The sequence below is a fragment of the Lissotriton vulgaris genome, chromosome 7, assembly GCF_964263255.1.
Source record: "Lissotriton vulgaris chromosome 7, aLisVul1.2, whole genome shotgun sequence".
Lineage (NCBI taxonomy): Eukaryota > Metazoa > Chordata > Amphibia > Caudata > Salamandridae > Lissotriton > Lissotriton vulgaris.
Window position 1 is genome coordinate 1776871881 of NC_141695.1, and position 27718 is coordinate 1776899598.

Genomic DNA, 27718 nt, shown 5'->3' on the forward strand with positions numbered 1-27718 from the left:
TGCTCACTTTGGCTCAGGTCCTGGCTGCCCTGGACCCAGGAGACTGGATGGTAGCGTTGGACTTGCAGGACGCCTATTTCCACATCCCCGTCCTGCCGGCCCACCGGCGTTACCTGCGGTTCACGGTAGGCCAAGAGCATTTTCAGTTTACCGTGCTCCCCTTCGGCCTTACCAGCGCCCCACGGGTGTTCACGAAGGTGATGGCGGTGGTCGCAGCCCATCTGCGCAGGCAGGGGGTATCAGTCTTCCCCTACCTCGACGACTGGTTGTTGAAGGCGGGCTCGCCCCAGACAGTCGTCAGCCACCTCCAGACTACGGCCGACCTCCTGCACTTGCTGGGGTTCTCCATCAATGTGCCGAAGTCACACCTGTGTCCCTCTCAGAAGCTCCTCTTCATCGGAGCGGTTCTCGACTCGGCGCAGTTTCGGGTTTACCCACCCGAGCAGCGGGTTCGGGATATTCAGGCTCTGATTCCTATCTTCGGGCCGTTATCCCGGGTCTCGGTCAGGTTGACGCTGCGGCTTCTGGGACTGATGGCCTCCTGCATCCTTCTGGTGCGTCACGCCAGGTGGCGGATGCGGGCTCTGCAGTGGGACCTGAAGTTTCAGTGGGCCCAGCATCAGGGCAACCTGTCCGATCATGTCCTGATCTCGGAGGGCACTGCGAAGCAACTGCAGTGGTGGCTCACGGACCGCGACTGGGTCAGTGGCAGACCCCTCTCTCTACCCCAGCCGGAGCACGTAGTTGTGACGGACGCGTCCCTCCAGGGCTGGGGAGGCCACATGGGAGAGGCGGAGATCAGAGGCCTCTGGTCTCCGGCGGAGTCCCGGCTCCACATCAACCTTCTGGAGCTGCGGGCGATTCGTCTTGCACTGAAGGCATTCCTCCCCTCTGTCAGGGGGAGCGTGGTGCAAGTGTTCACCGACAACACCACCGCCATGTGGTACTGCAACAAACAGGGCGGTGTGGGGTCGTGGACCCTTTGCCAGGAGGCTCTGCGCCTCTGGCAGTGGCTGGAACATCAGGGCGTGACTCTGGTGGTTCAACACCTGGCAGGTTCTCTGAATGCCAGGGCGGACGAACTCAGCCGCCGGTGCATGATGGATCACGAATGGCGTCTGAACTCGGACGTGGCGCAAGGTCTCTTTCGACAGTGGGGAGAGCCTTGGTTAGATCTATTCGCCACAGAAGAGAACGCGCAATGTCAGCAGTTCTGCGCGTTGGAGTTTCCAAGGCGGCACTCGCTCGGAGACGCTTTTCGTCGCGAGTGGAGCTGCGGCCTGTTGTACGCCTTTCCGCCTATACCACTTCTGCCCAGAGTGTTGAAGAAGATCAAGCGCGACCGGGCCCAGGTTATCCTTGTGGCTCCGGACTGGGCTCGAAGATACTGGTATCCCGAGCTACTCAGCATGTCAGTCGATCCCCCGATTCGTCTGCCTCTTCGGGAGGACCTTCTGTCGCAGCAGCAGGGGACGGTCCTGCACCCGAACCTGTCCAGTCTCCACCTACAAGCTTGGAGATTGAGCGGCGGCAGTTGAGGCCATTTGACTTGCCTCCCGAAGTCTGTGACATCATTCTGGCAGCCAGGCGTCCCTCCACTAAGTCGGTATACGCCTGCCGGTGGAATAGATTTGTGGCATGGTGCGCAGCAAAGGCTGTGTGTGAGAAGGTGGCCTGATATGCAGTGCTCACTATTCTAGTGAACACTATGTATCAGTCCAGCAACCCTTATTGATGATTGGTTGTAAGTCAACCTTATAGACCAGCTATCCTAGTAGCGTGGATACGAGCAGTCTAAGGCTAAAGACTCGAGAGGGCGCGTTAAGCCAGCTGTTTACCACACATATACCCCTTGAATACCAAGTGAAAGGACACCACACAAGTGTTATGAAAATAAACAGTTATTTATTTAAAGATCACAACAGCCCTGTACTCTTTATGAGGACAGGGTACTAAGCACAAACCAAAACTCTTACAAAAATACTTAAGTTAGCACAGTATATACAAATGCCCGAGGGGCACGGAAAACCATATACTCTGAAAGTGGAATGCGAAATTCCTAGCAGGTAAGTACAGTACTAATAGCTTTTGGAATCGCTAGGACTTGACTAGGGAATCGTTAGATTATGTCTAGGAGGCCTAGGGGACTCGGGTGCAGTGTGTGCACTCTCACGCGAGATGCGGGACAAAAGTCTATGGTAGCTAGGAATTAGAAAGTTAGTGTTCTCGGGCGGACCCGACCTGGTAGGGAGAAAACGAAAGTAGATTCTGACCCTTGGATAGTGAGGCTATGCTGGGGCACCGAAATGCCGAAGTTACCTAGCCCAGGGGCTGCAGCTGCATAGGTCTGAAAAGACGTCGGGAATCCTCGTAGACGGACCAGGAGCCGGAAGAAAAGATGCTGGCCGGTGACCAGTGAAGAAAGTTCAGTCGGATCCAAGCCTGGATCTTGAAGATAGATGACACCTGAAAGCAGAGGGGACCAAGTTCGAGACTACTAGCCAGTAGTCAGTGGGCACCAGGAGGGCACCGGATGGTAGCCACCTCGACTAGGTGAGTGGGTGACGCTTGACTCGAAGATCTCACGGACCAGGAGGCGTTGTCGGCGACCAGGATGGAGGATCGAGCTGTCCCACGAAGATAGAAGCTGTCGGCGTCGCTGGACCCAGGATTGGGCAACAAAGCCTTGGCAAATTCAAGCCCACGCGGTGGACCTAAAATGGCGTCTGGAGTGGACCAGGAGGGTCCGGGGTGCCTCTCTTGAAGAAGGAAGCAAAGGCCAGCCTGGAGCAACCAGACCAGCAGTCGTGAAGTCGTTGGGCGTCGTTCAGAGGGCCACAAGCCAGCCGGCTAGTAGCCAAACAACGCGGTGCACAGCAAACAGCAGAAGGGCCCCACGCAGATCGTGGAGATGCAGGGGGGCTGATCTTGGGTGCTGGAGCTGCGCAGGGTCGGGGCTTCTCGGACCCCAAAGCACTCACCAGTGGAGGACACGGTGGGCTTGCAGTAAAGATGTCGTGCAGTCTTGGCGATCGTCGGTCCCTTGAGGTCTCGTCGCACTCACGGTTCTCAGCTGGGCTGTAGAGGTGAGTAGAGGTCAGAGGGGCCAGGGAAGCCGGGTCTCGTCGAGCTGGGTCGTCGGATTCGTGATGAAGGACTTGCAGCAGACCGCAGTGTTCTTTAGGATGGTGCCTGCGGATGCAGGGTGACTACTCCTTAGCCACAAGGGAGAATCTTGAAGAAGAAATCGTGAAGTCCTTTCGAAGAAAGTGGTATCTTGATTCCAAAGATGATCTAATTTTAACAGGGGGCCCGCTCCCATCTTTATACTAAAAAAGGGGGCTGACCCGGTGACTAGGTCCTGCCTATGGGTGGGACTAGGTGGGGGGTGGTTACACCCCTCAGCCATGCCGGACTTCCCCAGGCCAGGGGCTGGTGTGCCCCTGGAACTGGTTCAGACCGGCCTATGCGTAGTGAGCACCGGGGTGCCACTCAGCAGTCACCTTCCTGTAAAGCCCTGCCTACCCAGGATACACAAAACCATGTCTGGGACGGTGCTAGCACCGCCCCTGACAGGAAACCCTTTGTCCAGGCTCCCCTCGCTGGAAGGACTCCCAGCTGCAGGGGGTCAGACTCGTGTCTGTGGTGGCAGCATCCATTTTGTGGAGCTGAGGCTTCAGTTAACTTTAACCGGGGTTCACAGTTACATACATGTCGTGTCCCTCTAGAAGGGTGGAATGCTAACCCCGTCGCCAGAATTGGCGAGGGGTTAGTATTCCAATTCGTATGACACCTTACTCGACATGTTTTGATAAAGCAATACCAAAGATAGCATTTAACCGCGAGGATTATAATGCACTTAAGAGTATATGGTATGCGATATCATGGAACAGCTATTAGGACTTGATTCCGCAAGCTGCAGACAGGCTCAGCTCATGCCAGAGCACCATCTCACACGATTCCAAGCACTCTGCCTTCAGGATTGTCAAGGCCTGCCATAGGAGTGACTGATAGGAATCTGTGTGTCCATTTTAGGGTTAGGTATAGGTATACTACACCTACAGCAAAGGGTGATTACACGACTTTGCCCCAGCTGTCATGCAGCCAGTTGTGTCAAATTTAGGAGGCCAGCCAGGGGTGGCACAATACGTGCTGCAGCCCCTGGCAGCCCTGGGTACACCTATGCCCTGAGTTACAGGGTCTGATAAGGTGGCCCAGTACCAATTGGTAGATGCACCTAGGGTACATGAGGTAATTTAGAAAGAGAACAGCCAGGCTGTGGGTCTGATTGGCAGGCCCACAGCCAGAGAAAGTCGTAAACCAGTGAAACAAAAGCAAAAAAATCTGGGTGATCATAGGATTGCAGACCCTACTCTCCTACATGACCCCCCCCCAAACTTTGGGACAATAAGCTAACCTTGACCAGGTGAGTCGTCTTGTTCTAAGTGGAAATATCTGGAGAGCCCATCGGCATTGCCATGATCAGTACCAGGTCTATGTTCCACTGTAAAGTCCATCCCCTGTAGGGAAATGGACCACCTAAGCAGTTTGGGGTTTTCACCCTTCATCTGATTTAGCCACAAGAGGGGCTTATGGTCGGTCTGAATCTTGAAGTGAGTGCCAAACAAGTATGGCCTCAGCTTCTTCAGGGCCCAAACCACAGCAAAGGCCTCCCTCTCAATAGCTGACCAATTCTTCTCTCTGGGGGTCAGCCTTCTGCTTATAAAAGCAATGGGCTGATCCTGACCATCAAAATTCAGTTGAGAAAGAACAGCTCCCACACCCAACTCAGAAGCATCTGTTTGGACAATGAATGGTTTGGAGTAGTCTGGACTCTTAAGGATAGGTGCTGTGCACATGGCCTGCTTTAGGTCATCGAATGCTTTTTGACAGCCTGCTGTCCACTGAACCTTTTTTGGCATTTTTTTACTTGTCAGTTCATTTAATGGTGTCACAATGGAACCATAGTTCCTGACAAATTTTCTGTAGTATCCAGTCAGGCCCAAGAAAGCTCGAACCTGAGTCTGGGTGGTTGGAGGAGCCCAGTCCCTGATTGACTGTATTTTGCTCTCCAGTGGCTGAACCTGGCCTCCACCTACAAGGTGGCCCAGGTATACAACCTGTGTCTGCCCTATCTGGCACTTGGTGGCCTTGATAGTGAGGCCTGCTGCTTGCAGAGCCTCTAACACTTTCCTCAGGTGGACCAGGTGATCCTCCCAGGTGGAGCTAAAGACAGCAATATCATCTAGATATGCTGCACAGAAGTCATCCAGCCCAGTAAGGACTTGATTCACCAACCTTTGGAAGGTGGCAGGTGCATTTTTCAGACCAAAGGGCATTACCACAAATTGATAATGCCCACCAGGGGTTGAAAATGCTGTTTTGGGCTTGGCATCCTCAGCTAACCTGATTTGCCAATACCCAGCTGTTAAGTCAAATGTACTTAAGTAGTTGGCAGAAGCCAATCTATCTATAAGTTCATCTGCCCTTGGTATTGGATGGGCATCAGTCTTAGTGACTGCATTGAGACCCCTGTAGTCTACGCAAAACCTCATCTCTCTCTTACCATCTTGGGTGTGAGGCTTTGGCACTAGAACTACTGGACTAGCCCAAGGGCTATCTGAGGGTTCAATGACTCCCAATTCCAACATTTTCTGCACTTCAGTTTTTATGCAGTCTCTAACATGATCAGGCTGCCTGTAGATTTTACTCTTGACTGGCAGGCTGTCACCAGTGTCAACCTCATGGGTGCACCAATTGGTCTGACTGGGTGTCAGAGAGAACATACGTCTGAAAGACTGAAGAACCTGTTTACAGTCTTTCTGCTGATGTTCAGAGAGGCTGCCACAAAAGACAACACCATCTACTGACCCATCATCAGGATTCTGAGTGAGCAGGTCTGGGAGAGGGTCACTCTCTTCCTCCTGTCCCTCATCTATGGCCATGAGCAAGCTCATGTCCTTCCTGTCGACATATGCTTTGAGCCTGTTGACATGGAGTACCCTATGGGGACTCCTGGGAGTTCCAAGGTCCACCAGGTAGGTGACCTCTCCCTTTTGCTCAAGGATTGTGTGGGGCCCAGACCATTTGTCTTTGAGTGCTGCTGGGGCCACTGGCTCCAGCACCCACACCTTCTGTCCAGGCTGATAAACAGTCAGGACAGCCTTTTGGTCATGCCAAGCTTTTTGAAGTTCTTGACTGGCCTTAAGGTTTTCTGATGCCTTCTCCATATACTCAGCCATCCTGGAGCGGAGACCAAGTACATAGTCCATTATGTTGGTTGCAGGCTTTTTGAGAGGTCTCTCCCATCCTTCCTTCACCAAACACAAGGGGCCTCTCACAGGATGCCCATACAAAAGTTCAAAAGGGCTGTAGCCAACCCCCTTTTGTGGGACCTCTCTGTAAGCAAACAGAAGGCAGGGCATCAGGACATCCCATCTACGCCTGAGTGTTTCAGGTAGTCCATGAATCATCCCTTTTAGGGTCCTGTTGAACCTTTCAACAAGCCCATTGCATTGTGGGTGATAGGGTGTAGTGAATTTGTAATTGACACCACACTCCTTCCACATAGCAGTTAAGTAGCTTGACATGAAGTTTGCACCTCTGTCAGAGACAACCTCCTTAGGGAAGCCCACTCTGGAGAACACTCCAACTAGGGCCCTTGCCACCACAGGGGCTGTGGTGGTCCTAAGTGGAATAGCTTCAGGATACCTGGTGGCATGATCCACTACCACCAGTATAAACTTGTGCCCTGATGCTGTCTGGGGTTCCATTGGACCAACAATGTCAATCCCCACTCTTTCAAAGGGCACCCCCACCACAGGCATTGGTATAAGGGGGGCCTTTGTTGTGCCACCTGACTTACCACTGGCTTGGCAAGTGACACAGGAGCGACAAAACTCCTTGGTATCCTCATTCATGTGAGGCCAGTGAAAGTGTGAGACAAGCCTGTCCCAAGTCTTTGTCTGGCCTAAGTGTCCTGCTAAGGGAATCTCATGGGCCAAGGTAAGTAGGAAACCTCTCTGAGACAAGGGTACAACCAGCCTCCTGGTCATGCCAGGCTTGGGGTCTCTTGACTCAGTGTACAGGAGTCCATCTTCCCAGTATACCTTGTGGGTACCTGTGGCGTTCCCAGCAGCCTCAGCAGCAGCCTGCTGTCTGAGGGGTTCAAGAGAAGGGCAGCCTAACTGGTCCTTCCCCAGGTCTTCCCTTGAGGGTCCCCCTGAACCCAAGAATTCAACTTGATCAAGTTCAAACTCTCTAGGCTCAGTTTCCCTCAATTCCTGCAGGTCAGCCTCCTCTGAGACTTGATCCACAACCTGGGGCAAGGGGGAAGGCACAGCCTTAACCCTACTGCTCTTTTTCTTGGAAGGTGTCTGGTCCATTGTTCCAGGATCCAGCACCTGTTCAGTGGGGCATCTTCTGGCCTGTGACCTAGTCACAGCAAACACATGTGCTGGCAAACCTAACATTTCCAGATGAGTCCTCTGCTCCACTTCTGACCATTGTGATGACTCCAAATCATTGCCCAACAAACAATCCACTGGGAGGTCTGAACTAACTACAACCTTCTTTTGGCCAGTTACCCCTCCCCAGGAGAAAGCTACAATTGCCATACTATGATTGGTAGTGACATTGCTTGCATTGGTCACCAGGAATTCTGTACCTGGCATGATCTGTCCAGGGTCCACAAAGCTAGGTGTCACCATTGTGACACTGGCACAAGTGTCCCTATAGGCCTGAGCCATTTTTCCATTAATAAAAGGTGTCTGTCTGTATTTGCCCAAAGTATTGGGACTTATGTCAGGGGACATATCCATATCCCCTGTACTGACAAGGACAGCCTGAGTGAGGGTGCCAACTAAGTTGTCACTCCCCTCAGAACCCAGGGTTAACCCTACTAAACCCTTGGGAGGTGCACTACCACTGTTGGCTGTACTAGGGGGCACAGGTGCCTTAGGGGCTGCAGTGGCAGGAGTCTGCCCTCCTCCTTTCTTGGTGCACTCACTAAACCAGTGAGTTTTACTTTTGCAGTATTGGCACCACCTTTTAGATTGGCCTTCTTTCTTCTTTTGGGGAGCCTGACCCCCACCCTCTTTGGGTTGTTGGGGACCTGTCGAAGACTTCTGGTCATTTTGTTCCCCTTTCGAATCCTTACCCTTCTGGTCTGCTTTCTTCTGACCACCTTGATTCTGGCCCTGGTTCTGTTTAACTCTTGTTCTAACCCATCTGTCTGCCTTCTTTCCCAATTCTTGGGGAGAGGTCAGATCTGAGTCAACAAGATGCTGATGCAACAACTGGTTCTGACAATTGTTTAAAATTTGCTCTCTCATCATCAAATTGTACAATCCTTTATAATCAGTAACCTTACTGCCCAGCAACCAGCCCTCAAAAGCCTTAGTGGCACAATCTACAAAGTCAGCCCAATCTTGAGACTGAGTTTTCTGGGTATCCCTGAACAGCACCCTGTACTGCTCAGTGGTTAGGCCAAACCCATCAACCAGTGCATTTTTCAAGACTTGGTAATCATTAGCATCCTCCACCCTTGTGGTGAGGAGCTTGTCTCTTCCTTTACCCTCAAAGGAGAGCCACAAGATAGCTGCCCACTGACTTGGGGGAACACCTTGCACAGTGCAGGCCCTCTCCAAAGCAGTAATCCATTTGTGGATGTCATCCCCTTGTTTAAAGGGGGGCACTATCTTACCAAGGTGTTTTGTATCAAAACTCCTTTCCCTATTGCTAGGTACAATGCTGCCACCAGTGGGGACTGTCCCACTCAATTGTTGCTCTCTAGCAAAGGCAAGCCTCTCTTTGGCCAGGGCAAGTTCTTCCCTTTCAATCCTCAGATTGGCTGCCTTTTCCTTAGCTTCATACATTCTCCTCTGGGGAGATGTCATTCCCCTTTGAGAGGAACGTTGAGAGCCATTGGTATGAAGGGATCTGATAGAGCCTCTTGATAGAGATCTATCTCGTCCATTCCCAATGTTAAGCTGACCTGAGAGTGGCCCCAAGGGTCCCCTAGTGCCCATCTCATGTCTGCTTAAGTTGGACCTGGTTAGTCTGCTGACTTCTACCTGTTCCTTTTCTGCCTCATCCCCTGATACCAAATCATCATCCTCATCATCAGCATCATCTGCTTCCTGAAGAGGATGGTCCTGGGCATCAAAGGGACCCTGTAAGGAGGGCATGTTGCCATCTGAATTAGAAGGGTCTGGGTTACCAGCCCTCCTTGCATCATGAGTCTCTAAGAGACCAATCAGAAAGGCAGTTGTGGGGTTAGACCCCTGCTTAATCTTCCTAGAGGTACACACTTGTCGTAACTCATGGAAGCTAAGCGCAGTATATCTTGAAGGGATGACCTGTGGAGGGTCAACTGACACAAGGGGAACCTCAGTGTTTCCTCCTTTGTCCGACATACTGTTTCTAGTGTGGTGTAAGTGATGCACCTACCTACACTATGTGTTTACCTACTGATCCCTTGCTAAGAGTTGCAGCCAAGGTGTGCTAAGCCTTGAGGAGCTACAACAGCTGGTTCAGTAGAACTCAGAGTATTCTAAGCTTTAGTTATGTGTACCTAACAGTACTTATGTGATCTTTCAACAAGATATTCTTAGGATACGTGTGGTAAAACAACAGCAAGCTCAAATCCCAACCGCTGCTCACCAATGTGAGAAGGTGGCCTGATATGCAGTGCTCACTATTCTAGTGAACACTATGTATCAGTCCAGCAACCCTTATTGATGATTGGTTGTAAGTCAACCTTATAGACCAGCTATCCTAGTAGCGTGGATACGAGCAGTCTAAGGCTAAAGACTCGAGAGGGCGCGTTAAGCCAGCTGTTTACCACACATATACCCCTTGAATACCAAGTGAAAGGACACCACACAAGTGTTATGAAAATAAACAGTTATTTATTTAAAGATCACAACAGCCCTGTACTCTTTATGAGGACAGGGTACTAAGCACAAACCAAAACTCTTACAAAAATACTTAAGTTAGCACAGTATATACAAATGCCCGAGGGGCACGGAAAACCATATACTCTGAAAGTGGAATGCGAAATTCCTAGCAGGTAAGTACAGTACTAATAGCTTTTGGAATCGCTAGGACTTGACTAGGGAATCGTTAGATTATGTCTAGGAGGCCTAGGGGACTCGGGTGCAGTGTGTGCACTCTCACGCGAGATGCGGGACAAAAGTCTATGGTAGCTAGGAATTAGAAAGTTAGTGTTCTCGGGCGGACCCGACCTGGTAGGGAGAAAACGAAAGTAGATTCTGACCCTTGGATAGTGAGGCTATGCTGGGGCACCGAAATGCCGAAGTTACCTAGCCCAGGGGCTGCAGCTGCATAGGTCTGAAAAGACGTCGGGAATCCTCGTAGACGGACCAGGAGCCGGAAGAAAAGATGCTGGCCGGTGACCAGTGAAGAAAGTTCAGTCGGATCCAAGCCTGGATCTTGAAGATAGATGACACCTGAAAGCAGAGGGGACCAAGTTCGAGACTACTAGCCAGTAGTCAGTGGGCACCAGGAGGGCACCGGATGGTAGCCACCTCGACTAGGTGAGTGGGTGACGCTTGACTCGAAGATCTCACGGACCAGGAGGCGTTGTCGGCGACCAGGATGGAGGATCGAGCTGTCCCACGAAGATAGAAGCTGTCGGCGTCGCTGGACCCAGGATTGGGCAACAAAGCCTTGGCAAATTCAAGCCCACGCGGTGGACCTAAAATGGCGTCTGGAGTGGACCAGGAGGGTCCGGGGTGCCTCTCTTGAAGAAGGAAGCAAAGGCCAGCCTGGAGCAACCAGACCAGCAGTCGTGAAGTCGTTGGGCGTCGTTCAGAGGGCCACAAGCCAGCCGGCTAGTAGCCAAACAACGCGGTGCACAGCAAACAGCAGAAGGGCCCCACGCAGATCGTGGAGATGCAGGGGGGCTGATCTTGGGTGCTGGAGCTGCGCAGGGTCGGGGCTTCTCGGACCCCAAAGCACTCACCAGTGGAGGACACGGTGGGCTTGCAGTAAAGATGTCGTGCAGTCTTGGCGATCGTCGGTCCCTTGAGGTCTCGTCGCACTCACGGTTCTCAGCTGGGCTGTAGAGGTGAGTAGAGGTCAGAGGGGCCAGGGAAGCCGGGTCTCGTCGAGCTGGGTCGTCGGATTCGTGATGAAGGACTTGCAGCAGACCGCAGTGTTCTTTAGGATGGTGCCTGCGGATGCAGGGTGACTACTCCTTAGCCACAAGGGAGAATCTTGAAGAAGAAATCGCGAAGTCCTTTCGAAGAAAGTGGTATCTTGATTCCAAAGATGATCTAATTTTAACAGGGGGCCCGCTCCCATCTTTATACTAAAAAAGGGGGCTGACCCGGTGACTAGGTCCTGCCTATGGGTGGGACTAGGTGGGGGGTGGTTACACCCCTCAGCCATGCCGGACTTCCCCAGGCCAGGGGCTGGTGTGCCCCTGGAACTGGTTCAGACCGGCCTATGCGTAGTGAGCACCGGGGTGCCACTCAGCAGTCACCTTCCTGTAAAGCCCTGCCTACCCAGGATACACAAAACCATGTCTGGGACGGTGCTAGCACCGCCCCTGACAGGAAACCCTTTGTCCAGGCTCCCCTCGCTGGAAGGACTCCCAGCTGCAGGGGGTCAGACTCGTGTCTGTGGTGGCAGCATCCATTTTGTGGAGCTGAGGCTTCAGTTAACTTTAACCGGGGTTCACAGTTACATACATGTCGTGTCCCTCTAGAAGGGTGGAATGCTAACCCCGTCGCCAGAATTGGCGAGGGGTTAGTATTCCAATTCGTATGACACCTTACTCGACATGTTTTGATAAAGCAATACCAAAGATAGCATTTAACCGCGAGGATTATAATGCACTTAAGAGTATATGGTATGCGATATCATGGAACAGCTATTAGGACTTGATTCCGCAAGCTGCAGACAGGCTCAGCTCATGCCAGAGCACCATCTCACACGATTCCAAGCACTCTGCCTTCAGGATTGTCAAGGCCTGCCATAGGAGTGACTGATAGGAATCTGTGTGTCCATTTTAGGGTTAGGTATAGGTATACTACACCTACAGCAAAGGGTGATTACACGACTTTGCCCCAGCTGTCATGCAGCCAGTTGTGTCAAATTTAGGAGGCCAGCCAGGGGTGGCACAATACGTGCTGCAGCCCCTGGCAGCCCTGGGTACACCTATGCCCTGAGTTACAGGGTCTGATAAGGTGGCCCAGTACCAATTGGTAGATGCACCTAGGGTACATGAGGTAATTTAGAAAGAGAACAGCCAGGCTGTGGGTCTGATTGGCAGGCCCACAGCCAGAGAAAGTCGTAAACCAGTGAAACAAAAGCAAAAAAATCTGGGTGATCATAGGATTGCAGACCCTACTCTCCTACACTGTGGATCCCCTCTCTGCACCCCTTTCGGAAGTGCTGCTCTTTCTTCTTTCCCTTGCCCAGCAGGGCTCTGCTCTGGGCACTCTTAAAGGGTACCTTTCTGCTCTTTCTGCCTTCTTGAGGCTACCAGATCAGCCTTCTTTGTTCAAGTCCCCTATAGTGAGTAGATTTCTGAAGGGCATCACACACATGTTCCCTCCTGTTCCCTTCGTGATGCCCCAGTGGGACTTGAACCTTGTTCTCACCTATCTGATGTGTGCTCCCTTTGAGCCACTTCATAACTGTCCTCTTCGTCTCCTTACGCTGAAGACGGCCTTCCTGGTTGCCATCACCTCTGCCAGGAGGGTGAGTGAGCTCCAGGCTCTTTCTTCTTCTCCGCCTTTCCTGTCTGTTCATCCTGATAAGGTGGTGTTGCGTACACGACCTTCCTTTCTGCCCAAGGTTGTCACGGCCTTCCACATCGGGCAGTCCATCACCTTGCCCACCTTCTTTCCGCCTCCGCATCCCTCGAAAGAGGAAGAGAGGCTCCACCATCTGGATCCAAAACGTGCGCTCTCCTACTACCTGGACCGCACTCGCCAATTCCGGGTGGATGACCAACTCTTCGTTGGTTACGTGGGCGCGAAGAAGGGAAAGGCTGTACACAAGAGGACCATCTCCAGGTGGATCATCTTGTGCATCCAAGCATGCTACTCCATGGCGAGGAAGGAGCCCCCGGCTGGATTGCGGGCTCACTCCACTCGGGCCACGGCAACGACAACTGCCCTGGGCCGCGGTGTCCCCCTGCAGGACATCTGTCAGGCAGCCACGTGGGCCTCGCTGCACACGTTCGCAAGACACTACTGCCTGGACAGTCAAGTCCGGAGGGATGGCTTCTTTGGCCGTTCCGTCCTCCAGGACTTTCTGGTGTGATATTGGTTCGCAGACCCACCACCGGGGTTGGTATTGCTGGGGTATCTATTCTAAGGTAAGGAATCTATCACTAACGTGTCTCTTTCAGATGCACAAGTTACTACTTGTGTAACGATATATCTGTAAGAGACATTAGTTAGTGATAGATTCCTTACCGCCCTCCCATCCTCCCCGTTCTGCGAACCGATATTTAGGGTTAAGGTCATCCCCTTTCAGGGCCCTAGTTTCAATGGCACCAGTGTTAGTTCTATCATGGCTCTGCGTATCTGGCGCGGAAAAGCTGTTTTATCAGAACTGACGTCAGCGCGCATGGGCGCCGTCTATATACTCCGATGACGTCATCCCGGCGCTCACGACGCCGACGACGGACGCGGAGCCGCAGACGACGCCTACCAGCGCGCAGGGGTATTGCTACGCAAAAATTTCCGGATCCAGTCTGACGCCTGGGGATATTCTAAGGTAAGGAATCTATCACTAACTAATGTCTCTTACAGATATATCGTTACACAAGTAGTAACTTGTGCGACGGCAATTTACTACATTCAGAAGCAGGGAGGAACACACTCTCCACAGCTGTCTCATCTGGCTCAGAGCATGTGGAAGTGGGCCATTCAGAGAAACATCTTCCTCATGGCAGAACACCTCCCAGGCAAGGACAATCAGATGGCGGATCTGTTCAGCAGGTACAGCCACCAAATGCACTAGTGGGAGATGCATCCATCGGTACTCCACCCGTACTTCCAAAGGTCGGGTCATCCAGAGACAGACCTGTTCGCCACAAAGGAGAACGCAAAATGCCGAATCTTCGCCGCCACGTTTCCTCACCCACAGTCGCAAGGCAATGCGATATGGATGAACTGGTCAGGCAAATTTGTGTACGCTTTTCCCCAGCACCTCTAATACCGCTGGTGGCACGCAAGCTGAAGCAGCACTCGATGACTCTCATCCTGGTTGCTCCAACGTGGGCTTGCCAATCATGGTACACCACGTTTCTAGAACTGTCCGTGGTACCGCATCAAAGGCTGCATCTCACACCCAGGCTTTTGACTCAGAGCCATGGCGACATTCAGCACCCAGATCCGCAACCGCTCAACCTGGCGATCTGGCTCCTGAGGTCTTAGAGTTTGGCTACCTCAACTTACCTCCTGACTGTATGGACATCATCCGGGAGGCAAGGAAGCCCATCACCAGAGCATGCTATGCGGCGAAGTGGAAGCGGTTTGTCATTTATTGTGCACGCCACAACATTAACCCGCTGGATGCATCTATTCAGAACATCATTTGTTATCTTTTACATCTGTACACATGTAATCTGGCCTATGCTTCCATTCGTATACATTTATCTGCAATGGCTGCTTATCTCCAAAACAGACAGCACCTCTCACTTTTCAGGGTGCCTGCCATTAAAACCTTTCTGGGAGGACTCAAACGAGTCATTCCTCCGCGGACGTCACCAGCTCCGGAGTGGAACATCAATGTGGTCCTCACCAGGCTGATGGGTCCCCCTTTTGAACCACTGCATTCCTGCGAGATTCAATTCTTGACTTGGAAAGTGGCTTTCCTTATAGCGATTACGTCGCTACGACGAGTTATTGAACTCCAGGCACTAACTATCCAAGAGCCATTTATTCAAATTCATTCTAACAGGGTGGTGCTTCGCACTAACCCTAAATTCCTTCCTAAGGTAGTGTCTCAGTTCCATATCAACCAGACTATAGAACTACCTGTGTTCTTCCAAAATCCAGAGTCACTGGCGGAGAGAATGCTCCACACACTTGACGTCAAAAGGGCCCTAATGTATTCCATTGATAGCACCAAAGATTTTAGGAAGACTGAACAACTCTTTGTTGCCTTTGCACCACAACACAAAGGTAACCCCATTTCCAAGGCTGGTATAGCCAGGTGGATCGTTAAATGTATTCAGATCTGCTATCAGAAAGCCAAGCGCACTCTCACCATTCCACCACGGGCCCACTCCACCCGCAAGTTGGTGGCCTCCATGGCTTTCCTTGGAAATATCCCTTTGGAAGACATATGTAGAGCAGCCACATGGTCTACCACACACACATTTACAAAACATTACTGTGTTGATGTGCACTCCAAACAGGCAGCTGTAGGGCAGGCTGGTCTAAAAACACTTTTCCAAACTGCTGCAGCTGGCACAGACGGCCGCCGTTAATGGAGGGACTGCTATGTATTCTATGCACAGATATGAATTCAGCAGCCCACATGCCTCGAACCGAATATGCTACTTACCAGTATGCATCTGTTCTTGGCATGTAGGGCTGCTGACATTCATATCGCCCGCCCTCCTCCCCGGCGCCTGTAGCGGCTGCAGCATTCACACATACTTCTAGCATGGTCATCATTCACTTAGTTTCACTCCATCTTGGCCACAATGGCTAAAAACAATCTGAGGATGGAGTCGATGCCCATGCGCACTGTAGTCCAGGGGAGGAGCCACCTATCTTGTGATACTTCGAAGACTCTTCCAGGACAACAATGTGCGATCATCCAGACCCAACACTAGGCGGCAATCTATGCACAGATATGAATGTCAGCAGCCCTACATGCCAAGAACAGATGCATACTGGTAAGTAGCCTATTCGTTATCGGCCTTGTCTGCATTCCTTTGTTTTCCCTACCAACCCTCTTTATTTAAGTCACCTATTGTATTGCGTTTATTAAGGGTCTTACCAACAAATATCTGCTCACTCCTTTTATTGTGCCTCAATGGGACTTAAATCTTGTCTTAACCTACTTGGTGGGTTCTCCCTTTGAACCCTTGCACAAGTGTCCCTTGAGACTACTGTCTTTCAAGACAATTTTTCTGGTTGCAATTACCTCGGCAAGGAGGGTAACTGAGCTTCAAGCTCTGAGTTCGAACCCCCCATTCTTGACCATTCATGCTGAAAGAATGATTCTCAGAACCAGGACTGCTTTTCTGCCCAAGGTGGTAACTCCTTTCCATCTGGGGCAGTCCATTACCCTTCATACCTTCTATCCTCCCCCCTCACCCTTCCAAGGAGGAGGAGCGGCTTCATCGCCTGGACCCTAAGAGGGCGATGAGCTTTTATCTCGATAGGACCAAAGACTATTTTGTGGACGACCAGCTCTTTGTTGGATTTGCTGGCTGCAGGAAAGGAAGAGCGGTGCACAAGTGCCCCTTTCCAGATGGATTATCTTGTGCATCAAGATCTGGCTGGTAAGGAACCTCCAGAGGGTATGAGAGCTCGCTCTACTAGAGAAAAGTCTTCTACTTCTGCTTTGTCTAGGGGTGTACCTGTAGAGGACATTTGTAGGGCGGCAACTTGGGCCTCCCTCCACACTTTCGCGAAACGTTACTACTTAGATTCCGAAGTGAGGAGGGACGGTCACTTTGTGCGTTCTGTCCTTCGGGATTTCTTGGTTTAGGGGAGTGGACACCCTCCTCCGGGAGCGGGGACTGCTGTGGGATTCTATTTACAAGGTGAGGAATCCACTGGCAGATGTAGCCATCAGAAGAACAAGTTACTTACCTTTGGTAACACTTTTTCTGATGGATACAGTATCTGCCTGTGGATTCCTCACTGACCCACCTGCCTCCCCATTTGTCCACTCTTCTATACCTGCAATTTTGTTATGTTATGGTTGTTTCTTCCAATGGAAATGTTTAATTGTTCATGCTTTTTGCATTGATTTTACACTGTGTTGGTTTGAATACTGTGTACTGTGTATACCTTACCTATTTATGTCGGTCCGTCCGTGTGCCTCCGGGGCATGAAAAAAAGGGCGGAACTGACGTCCTCACGCCGACTAGGCTCTCTTATGGGTCCCGTGACGTCAGCGAGGTCGCGAGCCGAGTCGTGCCTTTGTGACGTAGTCAACGTCTTCGTCGGAGTGGAGAGCTTCAAAAGTTTCCGAAAGTTGCTGGCGCAGGGGGTATTCACAAGGTGAGGAATCCACAGGCAGATACTGTATCTACCAGAAAGTGTTACCGAAGGTAAGTAACTTTTTCATCTGGCACGCCTCATCCCTTCTCCAGTTCTGGTGTCCACATCTGGCATGCCTCATCCCTGCTCCAGTCCTGCTGTCCACATCTGGCAAGCCTCATCCCTGCTACAGTCCTGCTGTCCACATCTGGCACGTCTCATCCCTGATCCAGTCCTGAGGCCCACATTTGGCACGTCTCATCCCTTCTCCAATCCTGCGGCCCACATCTGGCACCCCTTCTCCAATCCTGCGGCCCACATCTGGCACCCCTCCTCCCTTATCCAATCCTGCAGACCGCGTCTGGCACACCTCATTCCTTCTCCAGTCCTGCTGTCCACATCTGGCACGCCTCATCCCTTCTCCAATCCTGCAGCCCACATCTGGCACATCTCATCCCTTCTCCAGTCCTGCGGCCCACATCTGGCACGTCTCATCCCTTCTCCAGTCCTGCGGCCCACATCTGGCAGGCCTCATCCCTTCTCCAGTCCTGCGGCCCACATCTGGCACGCGCCATCCCTTTTCCAATCCTGCAGTCCAGATCCATCAGACCTCATTCCTTCATTTCAATAAAAGAAACTAAATAAGTGAATTAGATATTTGCATTTTCCATCTTGTTGCCATGACAAGTGATTTGTTTGTAGCCTGATTACAATCCTAAGTGCCTGCCTATTGCTAGCGGGCCTTCCTCCGACAACCCCCATGTTTTTTACTGGGTTTTCATTTAATATAATTAGGCTGTCCGGTTTTAGGTTTAAACCTATAATAACTGATAAAACCCCACCGAAAAAGAAATAGCCCTCACCAGTGAAAACATATTAACACTGAAAAAACACCTGCACAACCACAAACTGAATGCCATTCAAAGAAAGGAAAAAGAGTGAAAGTAATTTTTTTGTCTTCCTGAAGGGGCCAATATAATGTAACTTTGTTATACAAGCTAGCAGTAAGAAAGTCTGGGCTAACATTATTCTGTTTGAGTTTTGTGGTTTAGGGATGCCACTAAAATATTGTTTCTTCCTTTTGTTTTTTTCAGTTTTGTGGTCTTTAGTCTAAAGATGCAGGGTTTAGAAGCATCTTTTTGGTCTTGTTTAATTATTTTATCGTCTGTAGCGAATCAGGAAATATCAAAATCATATTTGATATTTTGGCTGTGTTTGATTATTTCACTGTTCGTTAAAATGGCTGGTTTCATAAGAATCTTTCCTAATATGTGTCATTACATTTACTCACAGAGAATGGGTAAAACCCCTTAATACATCAGCCCCCAGTTTCTAGAGAGTCTGGTTTGATAGTGGGCGACTTGCCAACACCTCAGGCTTTAAACATTCAATGCAAGGTATAGTGACAAGTATATGTGAAAAGAGTGCTATCACCAAGCACATGAGATAGTGGTTAAAACATGACACCAGACTTCTGGAAAACATGGAAAGCAGTGTCCCTTGGAATGCTCTACAAAAAAGGTTATTTCCAAGTTCAACAAAGATTGAAGTGATATTGTTTCTATTTGCATTTATTCAGTTACGTATATGAAGAATTTGTGTGATGACCTGTCAAAATTCATACCTGAACTGAAGTGCTTCCCTGTAAGCGATCCTTTCCACTTCTTAGATGGTATGCTGAAAGCATTGTTACAATCTTCAGAGTTAATGAGGAATGCTATTGACTTTTTAGTCCATTCTGGTGCACTGTTTTCATATGCATAGGAACTTTAAAAGCAAATATTTATCATTTTGTGCTTTGTGTGGCATTAAAGAAAGAGTCATCTCAACTGTTTACCTTAGCTGATGGTTCTCAGTCCAAGGGGCTATGAATGCTTTATTATCCATGTGGCAACTGTTTACATCATTTTTGCTGAGTGATGATGCCAAAGGCAAGAAATGTGAGGATCTTAGGTCACATATTGGTATTGATGTGGAAAAAAAGTACACTCTACTGCATTCTTAGATTTTGACGGGGAAACATAACTGCTGTAGTGGGCATAATTAAAACAAGTATTTACAATGCAACAGTCTCGCCTTTGCAAAAGTTAGAGCTAATGGCATTGTAAATGACAATGCCATTTATTTATCTGTTATCAAAACCAACACATAATTAAAAATGTTGTCATTTACAATGCCAATAGCTCTAACTTTTGAAAAGGCGAGACTGTTGCATTGTAAATGCTTGCTTACCACTGGTCTGCTGCCTCAAATATGTTCTAGGCTTATTTTGTGAAAAGGGGGAGAGGGATGAAGAGGGAGAGAGAAAAAAAGTGAGAGAGAGAGAGAGGGGAAAAGAGGATGGGGAGGAGAGAGGTGAGAAGAGGGAGAGGGAGGTGGGGGAGAAGGGAAGAAAAGGGAGGAGAGAAAGAGGAGAGGAAGAGCTGAGAAGGGAAGAAGAGCGAGGAGGAGAGGAAGAAGGAAGAAGAGGGAGGAGGAAAAAAGGGAGATGGAAAAATAGGAAGGAGGGGAGAAGAGGAACAGGAAGGAGTGAGGACAGGAAGAGAGAGGCGGGTTAAAGCCACACTACTGAAATCAAAAAATCTCGCCTGCGCGACACTGCTGTGCAGTGAACGCCAGGCCTCGACCTAAAAAGGAAGGCCAAGAAAAACTCGGCACTGAGGCCTTGAGGTTTACTGCACGGAGCTGGATTACACCCTTAGTCAGATTGAAAGAAAAGCCCAGGACAGGAATCACTATCTAACACCCTTAAATAAATACGGTTGAGTGCACAAAGCAAACCTACAATCCTGTAGCTGTTTAGGGTACACAAACGATACATAGCCTTTATAGTGAACAAAAATGTGGTTAATAAAAACGGCACAGAGCTCCTCAAATGAATACGGTTTGAGTATACCAAGGCTATAAAAAAAATTGTAAATGAATTTTCGTCTGAAGACAGTCACTAAGGTGAGTGGATGTTTGTATTCTTTGTACTATCTAAATCTAGGATGCGCAGACCCCAAGAACACACAAGGTTTAGAGAGCACAAAAGTCTGGACTCCCAACATCTCTGTAGTCCGAGGTTCAAGAGACTAAGCACGAACGCACGAACAGGAGGCCGACGGTTCTCTCTGAATGTGTCAAACAAATGGAATGCTCTCCCTAGAGAACTCCGAATGGAACCGGATCACTTGAAATTCAGAAGAGCACTTAAAACCTTTTTGTTCCCTACCACCCTCTAACCTTGCTTTGCTTGAGTTCACCAGGTTCAGATTAGGATTAGCGCTGGGACGCTCCAGGGCAGCCATGCGCTCTAAAAGTCCAAATCAAATCAGACTACAATATTTAATCAATATCCAGTAAATGTTTCATATGGATTGATTACTCAAACCATCATTCTAGGGTGTTGGTCAGTCTTTTAGACAACACATCTACAGAAAGCCAGTCACTGCACAAACTGCTGTCGTACTCTGGGATATCTTTTTAACCTATTGTTTCAAAACCAACCATCCTCCACTCAAGAACAAGGTGACTCTTATTAAAGTAGCTAACAAAGTGGTTCAACATTTAAATTCTGGAAAGAAATTGGTACTAAAGAAACACTTTAATTATTATTCCAAAGCTACGAAATACTCAGATCGTATCTAGTATTCCGCTTCACACCAATTTCCTACATGCAATACTTCAGATTGTCAAAAGCAAAGCCTGTAGTTCTCCACATCATAGCCATCCAGCCCCGGATTCACAAGATAGACTCCTTCATGCAGCTTTGTAAACTAATTTGTTGGCCTTTGGGGAATACAAGTCAGTACTCTAATAAGCTCTACCCCTCGAGTCTGAGTTAGCAGCTATTTATGGTTACGTAGTTATAGAACAGCTTTTACATAGAAGAAAACCTATGCTTCTCGCCATAGATAGGTTTCTACAGGTTTCTTTTCCCAAGCAAGGAACTAGATTCAGAAGAACCGGGCCAGTGCAAAGAGCAGTACACCCTACCCTGCCTAGGGCAAAGTAGTGTCCCTAGCTCAGCAGTTCCCAGTCGTGCACCAGAACAGGAGCATCCCTAGACCACCAACCACTACCCTGGGCGAAGCAGTGACCTACTTCTACCGACAGAGTTACGAGCCACGGTGCGATAGCACCACCTCCAACCTCATCCACTCCTCTCCTCGGGCTCCATGATGTGTCCATAAGGGAGAGGGTGCAGCAGACAACTCTTGAAAGTTGTAATAACACGGTTTGATTAAGCTCCGCTCTCAGAACACTGTAGTGCTGCAATCCTTCAAGAGGACACCTGTACCATCCCAAGATGCAGCAGTCGACGATTTCCATTTTGTAGCGGTCACACCCTGCACTAGATGAGCAGAACCTACTGGTTCCTGAGCCTGCAGCACTGGGCACGTCCCAGTGGGCAGCTGTGAGGAGCACCCTCTCTAATCAAGCCTGTGTGCGCCAGTCAGCCACCTATCGCTCGCACCCACTTTGCTCCAACACTCCTCTCTTCACAAGCCTTGCCTTCATCCTTCCATCAGCTAAGCTTCATCCAAATCAACACATCGGCGGAAAGAAAAAGACATTTAATAGCTATGTCCCGAGACATAATGCAAAGTCAAGTGTTTGTCATCAACCGCTGGCGAAGAGCCCATGCTGCCAAAATCCCACCAACTACCATGGCAGGACCAGAAGTGTGACAGACCACAAGCCCCCCCCCCAAGACCTGGACACTTCTCGTCTACATATCGGGCCCTACACTTCTCCCAGCTCATCTCTGGGCCTGCACATGCAGCTGCCACGACGAGAAGACAATCTTGCCTCTGGTTACTGTCCTGCGCCCAGATAACTGCGCCTTCTGGTGGGACCACCAGGGCGAGAGGAACCTTTGCTGAGAGAACAAGCAGTGAGAAGCACACCACTGTGCATCCCCGAGGACCCCCCCAAAAACGATAGGATCGCCATAGTGCAAGCAGTGGCGCAAGCAGCACCTAGTAACCCCCCAAAACCACACGTCACTCTAGTGGAAGCAGTGGGGCGCACACCCAATGTGAAGCATCGAAGATTCCCCACCCCCCAAATACACACATCACCCTAGAGCAAGTAGAACACACATTAAGGATGCGGCGCCGAGGCCCGTGAACCTGTCAACCTAGTGCTGGCAGTGGGGCGCACACCCAGTGTACAGCACCGAGGAGCCCCCAAAACCACACCTGTCACTCTAGTGGAAGCAGTGGAGAGCACACTGTGTGCAGCAATGAGGACCCCCCCCCCCCCCCCCCCCATAGGCACGGATCGCCCTAGAGCTGGCAGTGGGGCGCACACCCACCCGAGGTGCAGCCACCGGGACGCCTCCCTCCCGCATTAACCAGGCGGCGGTGGCGGCCGCAGCTCCTGTGTGAAGCCAGCCCCCCTCCTCTAACTCCCACCCACCCCCATGCATGGGAGCATTCATGCATCCCGTACCCCTGACCCCGCCCCAACCCCCTCCACCCTGATAGCGCCAAACACTCAGTCCTCCCGGGAGACTCTAGCTACCGTGAGACCTCATCATCCTCTCTGCAAGGATCCCGCCTCTGGGGGTGGAGGGGTCCTGGGAGGGGCCGAGGAGAGGGGGCCGGACCTGGGAGGAGCCGGGGAGGGAGGGAGGGAGGGAGGGCCGGCAGGGAAAGTCACAACTCGGGGGCAGGTTGGTTTATTTATTTACTTATGCGTTTTTATATACATGAGAACATAACAAGTGAACAAATTACAAAAACAACCAACACCACTCTGCTGCGGTGACTCCTGCCGTCTGCAGCTCGCAACCGACACCACACCGCTGCGGTGACTCCTGCCGTCTGCAGCTCGTCCGACATCGGCCAGCGGCCTCAGTGCGCTGCCCACCCCTTCCAAAGACACGTCCAAAATGGCCAAAAAATGCAGAAAAAAACCCATCCGCCCACCGCCGCAATGACATTCACAGAGGGGCGGAGAGCGAAATAATCACCGGAACGCCCACAAATCTGCTCCGACAATTATGGACAGATCTCTCTTCCAATGGCTAGCCTCCATTTATGGAGCTAGCCAATGGAACAGAGAGGCGGGGACAAAGCCCCGTACTGCTAAAACATAAGATTTCGCCTGCGTGAACACTGCTGTGCAGTGGACGCCAGGCGAAACCTAAAAACTAGAGTCTGAAAACACCCTTGTCTGCCAAGTGTTCAGCATAATTGGTGTAGATGTGAAACACCTCCTTGAGAGTTGGCTGGGCTACGACATCCATGCTAGAGTGCTTGACACTTGGTAAGCAAAGCAATGGTGAAGAGCAAATCAAGAACTTTTATTTTACAATGTATGAGACATGGCTTGCAATGATGCATAGAAATATTCCTTCACCACCAATGACATTTGAAGTCAATCGAAACTCACTCTGGTACTCTGTTCTAGATCCCTTCCGTAAAGGGGAATTTCCTCCGTAATTTCGAAGTGCTGCTTCATTTTTGACCTCTTCAATAACTGAGGGCATAAGCGCCCAGATCAGCGCCAATGTTGCAGAACCTGCCCTGAGAATCTCGATCTTCAGGTGAGCCAGTATTGGCATGGAAAGCTATGTCAGTGGCCGGAGTTAACACATTTTGTACTGGCTGTTTTTGCGTTGCCCATCTCAAGTGCCAATGTTAAGAGGGCCTTTTCACAGAAGTTTACATCGGAAGGAAAGCACAAACGCACATGACCAAAGACTCACTGAAGAAGTCTTGTATGGTGTACTAGAATAAGTTTAGTTTACAAACATCTATTTGGACCTCATATACACCATACTTACACTATCTTATATACCATGTGCTATCGGTGCAGAAAGCAAGCAATAATAAAAGCAAAACGTTCCATAAACACCAGAAAAAACAGTTTCTGTAGTTTTAAATGGCGCAAAAATGTGTAACCACTGATAACCACTGTTTTTTCAAGGTATTGAAATCCCTTGAAAACACTGAAAACAAGCACTGGCGTTGCCAATAGGTCTCGCAGTAGGAACGTTTGAGCTATTGGTTTTCTAAATGACATTTTATTTTTTTGTTTTGTGATTTACAATGCCCATACTTTTAACTTTTCGCATTAGGAAAGTTTGAGCGATTGGTATTGTAAATGACACTTTTTTAATGTATGTGTTGGTTTTGAAAATAGCAAAATTAATAGCTTTGTCAGTTACACACATCAGTTTATCTTTTTCATCAAGCATCTACATGTACCACAGCCACACACGGGTACATTTTGTGTTATATGCCCAAGTATCACAATCTGAGGCCACAGATTCCCAAAATATGGCAATAATTACCATAATTATGGCAGGATTATCATAATAATTAGAATTGGCACCATCAAAGTTCTCAATTTAGGCCTCAAATTACCGCCTTTATAGCACTGCTTGCGTTTTTGCTGGAACTGACACCGTAGTTGCACATGGTACCCCAGGCTTTGCCACCATTATTCCAGGCCCAACACTCTTGCAAGGGTGGCAAGTGGACATAAATGTCCACCTTTTGCAACACATTATTAGCGTTATGCCAGGGCCAGCCACACCATGGATGGGCACCATGATGCAAGGACTGCCTTCAGTGTGTCAGCAATTACCATACTTATGCCAAGCACAGAGCACTACCAGGAGTGAGCTCCACCAGTAAGCCAAGAATGACTTCCATTAAGTTAAGGCTATCCACACACAAGAGTTGGGTAGTGAGTAGGAATGCCCACCTTATGCCAAGTCTTGCCACCACTGTGCCATGGTCCGCAATCCCAACAGAAGCTTTTATTCAAGATCAAATAGTCAATTCGGTTTATGGCGTACACGAAACACATCGGGCCCGATTCACAAAGGTAAAATACGACGACAGTCTAACTTTACGACTTTCGGTATTCACAAAGGGCATTTACTACTAGTAAATGACCTTTGTGAATATCGAAAGTCGTAAAGTTCAACTTTTGGTATTCACAAAGGGCATTTACGAGTAGTAAAAGTTACTTTTGTCTCAGTTTACTTTTGTGAATTGGGCCCATCCACCATAAGAATGAAGGCAATGTATGGTGTGGTGCACACGGGGAACTGAATCACATTGGGCTCCATCAGTTTTTGAGAGATGGTCTGTCTGGGGCAGGGAGACATATAGTGATCGGCACAAGGCCACACAAATTGTCTGCCTGGGAGAGCTGGGACTCGTGTGCTAGTTTGAAACAGCATATAACTTAACTACCAGGACCTCGAACTGGGAGGTAGTGTCCATGCTGCAGCACCTCTCGCCACTGATTTACAAATTACATTTTAAATCATGAATTCGACACCCCCTTCTCTTAGGGTGGTTTAGCCCCACTCTACACACTCGGTCACATAAAGTTCACGATGTAGAGGAAAACTAAGCACCACTGTCAGCCATATTGTTCATCCCTGCATCACATGGAGATTGCACATACATTCATTTGAGGGATTATAAATGAGTTGTCTGCAGACAGTCCTGGAATTTGCCTTGGACTTCTTTCTTTCCGTAAAAGGACGTTGACGGAAAAGAATGAAAAGTATGTGATTTCTAACAGGAGGGGTTGTGGGAGGAGCATACTTCCTCTCTACTACCGGAAACGCAGTGAGGCATGGGGAAGGCATAGGGTCCCGTGTGTGACTTGACGTGTTTGCGCAGGTGCGCACGCCTGGGCAGATGGAGCGAGGACAGGGGCGTGGGAGTCGGGGAGTTGTAATTATCCTCATAAAAATGTAAAAGAAAGAGATGGAAAAGCAGAGCCCACATTGTAACCTGTTATTTTGGTGACAGTACATAGCGCCCACGGGAGTGTTCAAAACTTTCCAATTCTGTTGTGAAACTCCAAATAGAGGGCGGGTTTAGGAAATGAACTCTGCAGCAAACCAAAGATAGGGATGCTGGGCGTGCTGTGTGGAGAAGTTTGAACTGACGCATAATCTGTTTTTAGACTGGTTGTTTAAATACATTTGCCAGCAAATTTAGGTTTAGCCTTGACTCCGTATCACGAGACGCAGTGTTGCAATGCTACACGTTCCTCTGAGAACATAATGCATTCTGGGGGTTGTAGTCTTGCCTCATATTCATAGAAACAATTCGACTAGGTAGCTAGTTAGAATGGTGTGTGATGGGAAAGCCCATGACTGAAGAGGTGTGTTTGCAGGGGCAATTTGATGGGAGCGGTAGGAGTGGTAAGAGTATCACGTGTGTCACATGTGTAGGTGACTGAACATTGGCAATCTAAAGGGGACCAGGGGGTGAGGATAAGATCAAGGCAAAGTTCCCATCAAGCTAGATGGGGTGTTGCCGTTTCGTGTATTCAGTCATGAAAATAATGGTGTAGGAGTTCCTCAATCTGTATTATCGAGGCCTTCCTGAAACTGTGGTGCATGGACTATGGGATGTTGTTTGTCCTGTGGAAATGAGCAGGTTCCTTTGCAAGATGGCTGTAGAACGCCAGTGCATGACATGATACCATCCGAGGGCCAATCGGACGGGAAACTGAAATTACGGCTGGCCACCGGCCAGCCATGAATAATTAGGGGAGGAGAAGCCGCAGAGCACACGCTGGGAGAAGCCCTTTGATGTGGTGGCGGCCGTGAAAAAATGCAATTAGGAGGGAGGCTGATGCGCGTTCTTGTTTGGTCACGTGATTCACGTGAACTCGAAGAAAACCGCACAGAAAAACCCTTGGTTTGACGAGTATTTTAAGCACTTGAATTCTCTCCATTTTCCATTCCTTCGGAATGGAAAAGGCGAGACCTAAAAAACCCACCAGAATTTACCAAAAATAGAAATTGAAAACAGGAAAGCCTAAAATAGTCCATTCTGGAAGTTGTCTTTATTTGCATCATTTAAATCCGAATAGCCACTCAGTGATTCGAGAGTCACACTTAAGACTCCATTTTTGGTGTCTCTGAATTGATCTGGTTGACGTCACCTAAATGTTTTGTATGTGAGCTTCAAGTGCCTGCATTTGATTCCTTTCCCTTAATTTCTGAACACCCATCTGCCTCCCCCCGACCCCCCCCCTTCTGTCCTGCTAATTCCTTGCTTATTCCTTGCTTATGTGTCGCCACCCACAGCCACTCCATTTTGGGGATCGGATAACCTGCAGAAAGCAGGTTTCCTCCCCTTTCCTCTCCTGCTCTACTTTCTTCCCCTTCTGGCACCTTTGTGTTTACAGCGCTTTCTCCTTTCCTCTCCTGCCTTACTTTCTTCCCCTTCTGGCACCTTTGTGTTTACAGCGCTTTCTCCTTTCCTCTCCTGCTGTACTTTCTTCCCCTGGCACCTGTGTTTAATGTGGCATCATGCGCTTGACATGTAACTAACATAAAGTCTGCATAGATCTGTAACTGTCCTTGCTGTGTGGGCGCACACACAACCGTCACACATGGTCTTTCAGTGCTTCCTTCCAAGTTGTTGGTTATTTTGTTATGGTTGTGGTAGGGATTTAGCACCACTGTGTGGTAGTTAAAGGCATAACATGGAAAGGTCTGAAGTAACCAGTGAAAGTTCTGCCTATGGTAC

At 49.5% G+C, this 27718-nt stretch overlaps 1 protein-coding gene across 3 annotated transcripts in view; it reads left to right on the forward strand.

The window, feature by feature from the left end:
* The window catches only part of LOC147706660 (putative ATP-dependent RNA helicase DDX6), a 233233-nt gene that overhangs the window by 118803 nt on the left and 86712 nt on the right, over positions 1 to 27718 (forward strand). The gene's annotated exons all lie outside the window — the stretch shown is intronic.